We start from the raw sequence: 12,027 nt of genomic DNA, 5'->3' as shown, positions 1-12,027 counted from the left end.
AAAGCCTTGGAGTAAGGAAGTGTAATAGACTTTTAATGAGACCATTCTCATTGCCTTAACATTTTGCTTAAAAACCTATAGCTGAGAATGAGGGATAATAAATGTCCCATATGTATATTAAAGACACATGTGCTTGCAGGACTGGCTGAAAGACAGTTGAATTGGTGTCATCTCCAGCTTAGATTGCTAGAAATTTGAAAGTTTTTTGAAGAAGATTTGTAGAAAGAGAAATTGCTTTGGCTTTTCATTCTTTCTAAAGCCAAAGGTTGGCAGAGGTGCCAAGAAAAGCATCAGAGGTGGAATGCTGGATGAGTTGTTCATGTAATGGACAAAAGTTATTCTCTAAAGGAGCAATGAAGAATGCCAAGATGGTGGTAGATGATAAGAATGAGTAGACTCCAGTGGAGCTGAGGGGCATGAACTTCAGAGAGACTGGGGTTTCTGAAAGGTACCCGTGTTGGAGATTATCGGATGTTTCTGACTCATGAGAAGCTGCAATGAAAGAAAAGTCATTGCAGGAGAACATTCCAAGGAGTTCTAAATAATTCATCCCAGCAGTTCCCAAGTGAATGGTGGCGGATGGGAAAGAAAGGAGGGACAGAGGACCACTGTGGATTGATTGGGCTTTGAAAGGAGACTTCTTCCCGGTGAATATGGCCACAGAGTTACCAAGTCTCTTCCACAGGTGGGAAATGGTGGCAGCCTGGGGCTGATGGGTGACAGTGACAAGCCTGGAAGAGGTCATGCAGGTTAGCATGAGGAATAGGAATATATCAATAGATAATTATGACTCTAATTAGGCAAAGGATGTGATAAGATAATTGAAGAAACAGAAAACAAACCAAAAGTGATAACGGAAATATGCAAACATGTTCATTGTCATCACAAAAAGCAAGATAAAATCAAAGCAAACCACAAAATTAATTTTCTTTGCCTGCCAAATACCAAAAATTTAAAAATAGATTACAAGTAGTAACAACAATGATATGAAACGTCTTGTCATTCCCAGTACTACTGGTACAAATACCACATTCTAAGAAGACAGGCTGTCCATATCAAGATCTTAAAAATGTTTATTGACTTAGTAATTCTGCTTCTGAGAGTGAAGGACAGTGGTTAACAATCATGACTTAAGAATGCAGATGCTGGAGTTAGACTGTCTGGATAAGAATGTAGATGTTGGAGTTAGACTGTCTGGATTCAAGTCACAGTTTTGTGACTTCCTACCTATGTGGGCTTGAGCAAGTTACTGGGACTTTTTGTGCCTCAGTGTTTTCGTCTGTAAAATGGGATTAAATATAGTACTAACCTTGTCAAGGTATTTGGTGGATTATTATATGTAAAGCAGTTAAAATAATATGCCTGGAAAATGGTAAGCACCATATAAGATTTTGTTTCTATTATTTTAGGTCTACAACTGCTCATCCAAAAGTCTAAGGGTTTCAGAATTCAGAACTTTTTAGATTTTTAGAAAGGTAATATGGGGTATATAGCGTTATATTACATAATGCTTCCCAGTGGGTTCTGGGGCAGGACCGCATAACCAAACCCATTAATATTTCTCTTGTGAATTATAAGAAGAGTATTCATATTGAGTGTCGTAAATAATGATGATAAGTGGCCTCACATCAGTTTAGGTCAAATCAGGTTTTCCTACCAAATGAGACACAAGAAAATCTTATCTTCAAGAGATTTTTTTGGAGTTTGGGATTGTCAGTAAGGGTTTATGGATCTGCATTCCATAATAATAAAAATAATAAAAGTTAAAATTTTATATGAAATGTTTATTATTGCATTATTTAATAAAGAAAATGTTTACTATTAAACCTTGAACTGTTTATATTAATAACATATATATGTGCTATATATCTAGAAAAAAAGCTAACCATTGAAAAATAGTCTAGAAAAAAATATACCGTATTATTAGCAATGACTATAATGATGTTGTAGAATTATGTAAATATTTTTATTTATACTTTTTACAGATTTTAATAAAGATATTAATTTTATAATGAAAGACTACTTTTTTATCAAATTGACTTTAGTACAGTCTTAATTGTTAGGTAAATTTGACTATAAGCAATTTGAAAAGTTGCCTTTTGTTATCTTTTCACAATGGTAAATGTCACTATAAATCAATCCTTCATGGTAGAGAGGCAGATTGTGAAATTTCTTTGAATGTTGTTTTGTTTGTTTCATGTGCTCAATTTCACTGACTAATTTCAGTCTCAGCCAATTTATTGCCTAAAACTTAGTGTAAGTAAACTTAAGTCGAGTTTATAAAAAAACAATATTTTAAGGGGCTGGCCCCGTGGATTAGTGGTTAAGTTCAGCGTGCTCTGCTTTGGCAGCTCTGGTTCGGATCCTGGGTGCAGACCTACACCACTTGTCAGCCGTGCGGTGGTGGCGACCCACATACAAAATAGAGGAAGACTGGCGTAGACGTTAGCTCAGGGCTAATCTTCCTCAGCCAAAAAAAGAAAAAAGAGTATTTTATATTAAACCAATATTAAGAGTTTAATTTGATATATTTGCTGTTTTGCTATGGACAACATCAAAATGTGCCAAATTGCCCCTCAAATATGAAAGAGTTCAGAAGAAGCAAGGACTTTGAAAAGCAGACAGACATGGTTTAAGTACCAGCTCTATTGCTTTCTTGTTGTCTAACTTAGAAAAATTACCAATTCCCTGAGTCTCAGTTTCCTTATTTGAAAAACAGAAATAATAACATCTCATCTGAGGATGAAGTGAGATAATTTCTATAAAGCACCAACCCAGTGCTTTATATTGTGTGCTCAATAAAGGAACGTTTGCTTTATCTTCCTTCCTAAGTTTTAACCAAGAATCAGAAAAAAAAAAAGAAGAAAGGAATAAAATAACTACTCTTTACTGAGCACTGTTAAAAGCATTTTACTTGTGTTAATTTAATTACTCTTTTCACAGCCCTCTGCATAGGGCCCACATAGCTTGTCCAAAGGGGCAGAGTCAGTGGCTGAGCTGTGACGTGAAGTCTGGTCGTCAGAGCCCAAGCCCACACTCTGGATGCCTAGAGTAGCCTGCCTCTGAACTGTCAGTTAAAAGATAAGAGTAAGGCTGCTATTCATGTGGTTTAACGTGTACAAATAATATTGGAAAAGTAACTATAAAGCTCTGTTAACAGATTTGCATTCCTTTTTTGGCCCTGTCTGTGTTTCAGCGCTCGGTGAATGGTGCTCTGGAGCACCTTCTGTGATTACACCTCACACCTTTTCCTGGGACACTTTCTTGAAAGGATCAGCTAACATCAATTGACTCAGATATCATCCCAGATTAATGGAGTTGTTGCAGAGCAGATTACGCTTGTCTTGCTAAGATTGGGTAAGAGTTTAAAAATACGCTTAACTGTTTTGGATCATGATTGATGTCGTGACCTGTACTGAAATATTGCTGCCTTGTTATAAATTGGAAAGTTGTAATAACTAAATCGTTATATGGTGGAGGGAAAAAAATAGGCTACCTCAAAAAGGCGTTGGTACATTGATGGATCTGTTTATTATTAGATAAGCATATGCTGATGTACTTGGAGATATTTTTATTACGTGTGTACAGTGTGGGGAGTTAACATTTAGTGCAAGGAGAATTTCATGACAGGCATTCTTCTTTTAAAAGGTAACTGAATACAGTTTTATGAAACTTGTAATTACGACAATCTGTGTTATTTCTACTGCTATAAAATCAATAAGTGTAAAATAGAGAGGCTATCTTCTTAAAATTGGTTATGATGAAAATGTACCTATTATGATCATCTTTATGCAAGTCCTTCCCTAACTGTGAGCTCCCTTACCTGTACTTCTAGTGCATATACGTTTTACTTCTGCATATCTTTTCTTCGACGTCAAAATTTTCTGTTCCATATGTATACTAAATTGCCAGTTGCAAAAGAGAGAATTGGGCCTGGGAAAGGACATTAAAGCTGAATCCGATGGCAGAATAGGAGTAGTCACTGCAGGGACTACGTGGGGGAGATGAAGAAGATGAACAAGTGGACTCTGCGTTGCTTGAAGTACACTCCAGTGGCTGCCGTAAGAACAGACGCTAAGGGATGCAAATAGCTGCTTTGGCCATGACATGAAATTATCTTGGGTGGATAGATGTTGAGAAATAAAGGCCATCCAAAGGTTGTCCTTTTCAAGGATACGAGTTATTGTGCATCTCAACTACTGAAGTTCAAGATGAGTCAACCTTGGAACGCATATTCATCTATAATGCGTAACAACTTTTCACATATTTCATACATGATGTACGGAAGGGATATCCCAAAAGTTTCTTAGTGAACAAATCCTGGTAAATGGAAATTGGGAAGGTTGAAGGTATGTAAATGCCCCTGGTCATAGCCTGGAGGCTGAGAACCTGGGCTTTGGGGACAGATCAGTTTCTCTGGTTTGAATCCTGACCTTTTGGCCATGACTTCTGGGGTAGTTGTGAAAACTAAATGAGCTAATTTATAAATTAGCAATTAATAATAAGTGTTCAGGGCCGGCCCCATGGCTTAGCGGTTAAGTGTGGGCGCTCCGCTGCTGGCGGCTCGGGTTCGGATCCCGGGCGTGCACCGACGCACTGCTTCTCCGGCCATGCTGAGGCCAAGTCCCACATACATCAACTAGAAGGATGTGCAGCTATGACATACAACTATCTACTGGGGCTTTGGGGGTAAAAAATAAATAAATAAAATCTTTAAAAAAAAATAATAAGTGTTCAAAAATAGGTATTAGTGTGTTAAATGATTGTGCAAACATTTATAAGTGCTTTTATAGGTTCACCAGTCTGTGATCTTAATACTGTTTTCTCTATGAGGACTGAAACTGCTCATCTGTAAACTCTCCTACTATGTTTAATTTTCCTTAATCTCACCTAGCCAATCATAGTTGGGGAGACTTTACTATATTTTTCAAGAGTAGATTTTTGGTTTTCAAATCTAGCATGGATTATATTTCTGAAGATCATTATATTTTAAATTTTATGACCTCAAATCTGCCACTTTCTAGCATCTTAGTATTGAGTAAATTACCTACCTTTTAAAAATATTCTCATCTTTGAAATGGGAACAATAGGATATCTATCTATGAGAATTTGGGGGGAAATTAAATAATGTAAGATATAGTGTATGATGCAGAAGTACACAATACATGTGAGGTACTGCTAATATTACTACTGTTATGATTGTAATTATCATTCTTAAACATAATCTTATCTACCTCTGATGTGGTTGCTGATTTTGTCCGTCTTTAGTTTGTGGCACTTGAAGCAGGTTGTTCTACAGAGTTTTCTATAAACTATTAATATATGCAAAATCTCAGGCCACTTTTTAACTTTAGAAAACATGATGTACCATCATCATTTTGTGCCCTCAAAATACGGTATATATAGTTTAAACACAAATGTCATTTCATGATGTTACTAACTTATCTTCAAGGACAACTGCTTTTAAAACTCCTTGTATTTTATCTTTTCCAGAGGAAATTATATAACTTCCATTTTAAATTGCTTCACATTTTGATGATTCTTAATATCCAAGTTTGGCCTTTTCACCCTTAACTTTAAACTGCTGACCCAACCTACTGAATCTATAAAATCATAAAATAAATACTGGGTAATCAGGATACTACCAATCTCTCCTACCTACTCCATCTGACTTCTATCTTTGTACTCTGTCTTATCTCCGTGTTCTGGAAGTTTAGCACTCGATTCCATAATCCAACCTTAATGCCCAACTCTGACTCAGATTATATTCACCATAGTTCAGTACTGAGTTGGAAATAACCAGTGAATTTTAGGAAACCAAAAAATTTGGCTCCGTTTCTCATATTAAGATCTCATATTGACCATGCAAAGCTATGTACCAGAGTTGATGATAAGGGTCTCTGTGAGTTATTATAAATAATAAAATCAAACTTGTTTTAGATTTTTCTCTCTATTCCATTTTCTTCATTTTTTGGTTTATTTCCAAAATGTTTTTAAATAATTATATGAGCAAGCAGGAATAAGAATATGTCAAATGTTCAATATGCAGTTGAAGATTTATGGCATATGTAGAATTAACAAATAAAGTAAACTTTCAATAGAGCTAATTTATCTTTTTATGTAATCTGGATCTAAACTAGATTTTTGACAAGAACAATGTAATTAAATTATTTCATTGAAGCATTTACCGGTAAGTACACCATGAGATCCTTCAGAGTGGGCAACAAGGTAACATTAGACCACTTGAACAAATTTTATAACTTCTTTTTATTTGCTACTTATAGTATCTGGATAAATAAAAGGACTTATTGTGCAATTGTATATAAAAGCTAGAAACTGTTTTTATTGAAAAGAAAGCAAAATTTTAAAACCATTTAGTCTTAGTGGTGTAAAATATTTCCTTTCAATTTTTAAAATGTAAGATCTTTGAGAGTGTTTACCCAAACATTTAATATATTTTTCTATTTATATCCTTGAACATAATCTCTTATAGTTCAAAAATATAAGTAAGAAATTCAAAAAATTTCATTGCCTACCATTAGAATCCAAACAATATCAAGTTCAGGGGTGATCTCAGTGTTACTAGAAACACTCAGCTGCCAAAATAGGTGATCAGAGAAGACTATCAGTTTTGGAGTATTATGCATTACCAGATATTTAATCTTGTGACTTAAAATTCTGTGGACTGGGGAAGGCTCACTGTATGCCAAGAATTTAGCTTATCTGGTAATAAATTCTGGAGATGATCTTGTGAGCTGAGTCCAGCTATTCCTGCTTTACTTATGGATGAAATGAAGATCAAGGAATTAAGCAATTTGCTCAAAGTCACACCCCCAAGAAATGCAAAGAGATGGGGTGGGGGGATGTCTAATCCAGATCAGTTTAATTTCAAAGTTGCCTTTCATTTTATCATGTTTTCCACTTTATTATTCTATCAAAGACTCTTTGAGAGAAAACTTCCTCCCAACTAAGTCCTTGTTTTTGATGTCTAACAGAAATAAGCAATTTCAAGTGCAATGATACCACTTTTTAAAAGTTTCTAGATGATCTGTCTGATTTTTCATGTAGTTTCTGAAGACTGTTATGATTGTTTCTTGCGAAGGGCAGGAGTAGAAGTACGGGTAGGTTTATAGGATGGGGAAGATGTAAGAAGAAACTTCAGGTGTCTGACTGCATACTTCTGGTGTCTCCCAGGACAGTTCCTGAGAAGAAAAATTCTGTTATTTTTCCTATGTGCGGAAGGAAACTAAACATTTGGTGCTGATGCTGGTGGTTAATGAAAATTTAAGGTCAACTTTAATTGCTATGACCTTTCATTGAGTCAATACCTAGTCATTTTTGGTATTGTTTACTGTGGTGTTCATTGATAACCCAATTGTCTTTCATTGATTTGTTTAAGTTGTGCTGAGAAATCTGTAGAAACAAAAAGTTCTTAATATTTGTGATAATTTTTATTTTCCAAAGGGTATAATGTATCATTAGTACTTAGTCTATTTTCTTGTTTAATCTTATTTCTACTTTATAAGAAAAATGATACTTTTCCCCCTTAAGCACATTTTCCTTATTGTATTTTCATATTCTTATGCTAAAAGTATGTGGATAATAGCAGTAATTCATAATTCTTGGTATGAATTGACAGGAAAGAGCATAGAATTTCATACAGACCTGAAATGAACTAGATTATATTTATGAAACATTTAAGTGCACCTTAGCTCTTAAATAGTATCAAAACTCCAATTGTTCTAAACATTCTAGAGATTTTTCTGAAAGAGTCATTTCATATGTAATCTCTTATTTAGGTTCACTTCTATAATATAATTTTAAGAAGATTGTGGTCTAGTGAATTTTCCTTTTATATTCTTTGTAAATGTCAATTTTATCTAGGAATAGCAAAATGTGTAGACTATTTCTTGGCAAATTTACTAAAAGAGATCTGCTTAGGTGTATTGAAAATGTGACAGTATAATTAAGAAGTAGGGTTGTCAGGCAAAGAAGAATAAAGTGAGTGCACAAATAGCTTCCAGCTTTTTATATTTGCCCTTAAATTAAGTCTTTGTGAGAGAGAGAGTGCTGGGCATGAAGTCAGAAGATCAGCTTGCTGACTGTGATTTAAGGTCCCTCCCTTCTTGGCCTTTGGAGATTTAGTTTATTTTTCCTTAAAAAAAAATACTGAGTTGTTGTGGGAATTAAATAAGATAATGTTTGTGGAAGTGTTTTAGCACTTTAAGGCTCTGTAAAAATGGTACGTGTGAATGTTGCTATTACCAGTGATGTAACATGGAAACTTTTATTATCGGAGTTTTAAGAGTCTAAACGTAAGTCTTTTAAATATTTTAATTTAAAGAATTCCAAAGTTAAGCATTTTCAGTGGGCTTGACGTCGCACTTACTGTTATTTTACTATGTCAGAGTGTGTCTCCTTTCATTTAGCGTGCAATGATTTGTGTTTCTTTCATTGATAGAACTTGTACGTTCAGAGAAATGGTGAATATTGACAAGCAATATTTTATTTTTGTTAAATATTAAACTCATGCTGGATTATTGAGTCTTGAAGATTCAGAGTTCCCTGTCATTGGTGTCAGAGAAATTTTCAGTGAGGGATAGTAAAGATTATAATTTTAGCAGTTCTGATGAAGTCAATTAAAATTTTGTATATTCTATGATATAAATTGGAAACTGGAGTGAGCTCATTATTGTGTGTGATCAGGAAACATAGAGAATTTATAAGAGGCATCAGTTTGCCTGTGTGGACTGTATTTCTTGACACCAGCAGATAGTTTTCAGGTATAGATGAAAACTCGGTCCTGACATCATAAGGTAAATGACAGTAATTTATAGGGGTGGAGTTAGAACCTAGTTTTGTCTGAGTCCAAAGTCAGGGCTCTTTAGCACGTAACTATACTGTCTTCATATATATTATAAAAGAAATCATTAATCTACAGTGTGTTAAAAGACTGTTTTGTCCCCATTGGTTCGACACCTAGTCTCAGTGCTATATAAATTGTAAAGTGCTTATAATAAGTTGTTTTGAAGGAAATTTGTAATACGTGAACAAGAGAGATATTTTTGAAGTTATACTACCAATTTTAGACTATTCACATCTAATAAATGACCCTTTTAATGTCTTGATCAGTTTCTTGTTGACCTATAAAATGATTCATAGATGACTACATAGGGGAAATAGTCTATTTGCATAATCTATATGTTAAGAAATAAGGAGCTCTCTGCTCTAAGTTTATTTAACATCTTATTCGTTCAACTTCTGTCATACTTACCTTCTGCAAAGGATGTACACTCATCAGTTTACCCTTTCGTTGTGAGCTCCTAGTGAGAACCTTCTATGATCTATACATCTTGGTGTCCTTGCTCCCAGCCATAGCTCCTGATAAATAGTAGGCACTCAATAAATGTCTAGGAAATGAATGATTGAAGGAGAAAAATAATGAGGTACATGCACAGGATCGTATAACATGCCCGTGTTATCATTGATCATAAGTGTCTTATTTTTTATTTCCCGTCTACTGACACATTCTGTGACTCATTTATTTACTCAAGAAGTATTTATTAGACATGTGCTATGTGCTCAGCACTTTTCTGGATCCTGGAGGTATATTAATAAGCAAAAGTGACAAAAAAATTCCTACCTTTATGGACCTTATATTCTAGCTAATAAAAGTGCACATGGTCAAACTTTTAAATCCTGTATAGAGTAAAAACATAACTTTTTTCAATAAATTATTTATGATCATAATTTAAAAAGGATTGCCTTAACCATGGAAAATAAATGTGAAGTTTCACAAAATATTCAAAGGTCTATGAATTCAGACTGATTGGAATTTTTTAAAGGATGCTATAAATAGTGATAAGATTGTATCTCTACTCAACATCCATTATCTTAAGAAATTCAGCAGAGAGATAAAAAGTGTGTTTCATTTCATAGTTTTCAACTCTGTTTTTAAATACAGTGGTGTTCCAAATACCACTAATAATTTAAAAACACACACAGGAGCAAAGGGAAGTCTTGAGACAATAGGAAAAATAGGACCAGTGGCAAAGGACATTGTGAAATGAACATTGTGAAATACAACATTTAAATAGATTTTCATTTTAGCTTTCAAAGGATAAGTTAAAAAAAAACTAAGATGGCTCCAATATAAGGAAGAGTAGCAGATCAACTCAAATATTTCAATAATGTCAGTAATGGTCTAGTGATGTTTATGGGAAAATTATCATTTTACTTATGTATTTATTTATTTTTTGGTTTGGACTGGCTGATAACTCTCTTTATTAATTAGCATTGACAATCAGCTCCCAACACACAACACACAAGTGTTAGTATAAAAATCAATCTAAAATGAAGTAGAGTGGATGTTAAGCTTTGAATTAGTCATCGACCCAACCCCTTACATGAGCAAAGAGATTAGATGTTTTGGGATCATTTTGTTATAAGGAACAGAATCTCTTTCTAGCTAGTTTAGATAAAAGGGATTTAGAGGGGTGGCACACGAGAAGTATTTTTCGTAAGTATGCTGTAGGAGTCCAGCCTGGCCTCCAGGTAGCTATTACTCTCTTTAGTTGACAGTATCTGTGGGCCTTGTGGCCTTTCCTCTTTTGTTCTTTCTGTGACTCTACTTCATCACTATCTTTCTACCTTCAGACCTGCCCCTTCCACACTTGGATGTGGCCAGTGCAGTGGCCCCCAAAGCATGGTTTCCACAGACTTTCCAGATCAGCTGTCTAGAGCTGAGTCCGTCTCTGTGGACCAGATTCCATTTCTGGAGAGGGTCTGATTGGTCTCCCTCGATCAGTTCTTCATTCAGAGCCCAATAAGCAGTAGTTAGAAGAATGGGGTTACCTGGTACATATATGTATAAGCTCCTTTTGTGCCAATGGGCAGCAAAAGTACCCAAGAATGGGGTTTGGGGATAGGAAGTCACCTTTGGCTTCTGTATTGTAATAGGCATATCACAATGTGTTAATAGTGATTATAGGCAGATTGGCATTTATGGTTTATTTTGGTGCTCCTTATGTGATACATTGAAAACTTATATTTTGATGTCTCAACTTGTGACCTAAATAGTAATGGAAACCAAGCAATAATCTTATACTTCTAAATGATAAAAATGTCACAAATAGATTCATGCCTATATTTAATATGCACACTTTACATACCTGAATGTGATAAATTGCTGATAGAATTTTTAATTTAAAAGTCCAATGGAATTCACACTTTTCCAACCCCCATAGCATTTCAATTTTGTGACGTTGCTGATTGTCTCCTTTAAAATAAATTTTGCACCAAAAATTTAGAATAAATGGTTCACGAAAGCTTAAAACAGGATATGGGTAATTTTACTTTTCTTTTCTTAAATTCTCAGGTTTAGTGTGTAAGCGTTGATGTCTAGCCCTGGAGTTAGCCACATTGCTCAGAAAAGGGACCTTATTTCCTCCAGACAGTGGCTTCTTATGTTTCCTTCTCTTACCAGAGCTGTGGAAACTATAGGACTTCCCCTTACAGTCCCCATAGTCTGAATTTTCAACGAACATATAAACCCAAGAATTCAAGTCCAACTAAAACAAGCTTAAGTGATATGATGAGGCTGCTTGGTTTTTTGAACTATTGGATTGAGTATGTAGCAATTTTTACTACTTTTATCATGCAAAACACTGACTTCATTGCTGGGGACCTAGTGGTGATCCTTGTTCTTTCTCTGGTGCAGTGGATGGTGGTGTGGGAGGTAGGTGGGGTAAAAAACAGCTTTATTATTTGATACACTTTTGCCATTTGGTCCAATATTCCTGCTCATTCTTTGGGATGGCTTTAAAGCCAACCATATAAGAATTCCTGCTTCTACTCTGGACTTTCTCACCCATAAGAAATTTGCCCCTATTAGGATAACTTTCATCACTCAGTCAGCTATTTTTTGATTTTGAGGAATTAACTGCTCACTGCTTTATTGTATTTTCCTGTAGCCATTTGGTCTATAATGCATGGAGAGATATTTTTATTGAGGTATAATTGACATAT

The 12,027-nt window shown here is 34.9% G+C and overlaps 1 protein-coding gene across 3 annotated transcripts in view; it reads left to right on the top strand.

Annotated features, from left to right (window-relative positions):
* The window catches only part of DLGAP1 (DLG associated protein 1), an 843,951-nt gene that overhangs the window by 104,663 nt on the left and 727,261 nt on the right, over positions 1-12,027 (top strand). For all 3 annotated transcript variants that reach the window (XM_058556885.1, XM_058556883.1, XM_058556882.1), the window contains exon 2: positions 3,197-3,357. The gene's annotated coding sequence lies outside the window, so the exon portion shown is untranslated. The remainder of the gene's footprint in view (positions 1-3,196; positions 3,358-12,027) is intronic.

The sequence above is a fragment of the Diceros bicornis genome, chromosome 16, assembly GCF_020826845.1.
Source record: "Diceros bicornis minor isolate mBicDic1 chromosome 16, mDicBic1.mat.cur, whole genome shotgun sequence".
Classification (NCBI taxonomy): Eukaryota; Metazoa; Chordata; class Mammalia; order Perissodactyla; family Rhinocerotidae; genus Diceros; species Diceros bicornis.
The sequence above is the reverse complement of the archived record's forward strand: the minus strand, read 5'-3'. Positions and strand labels throughout refer to the sequence as shown.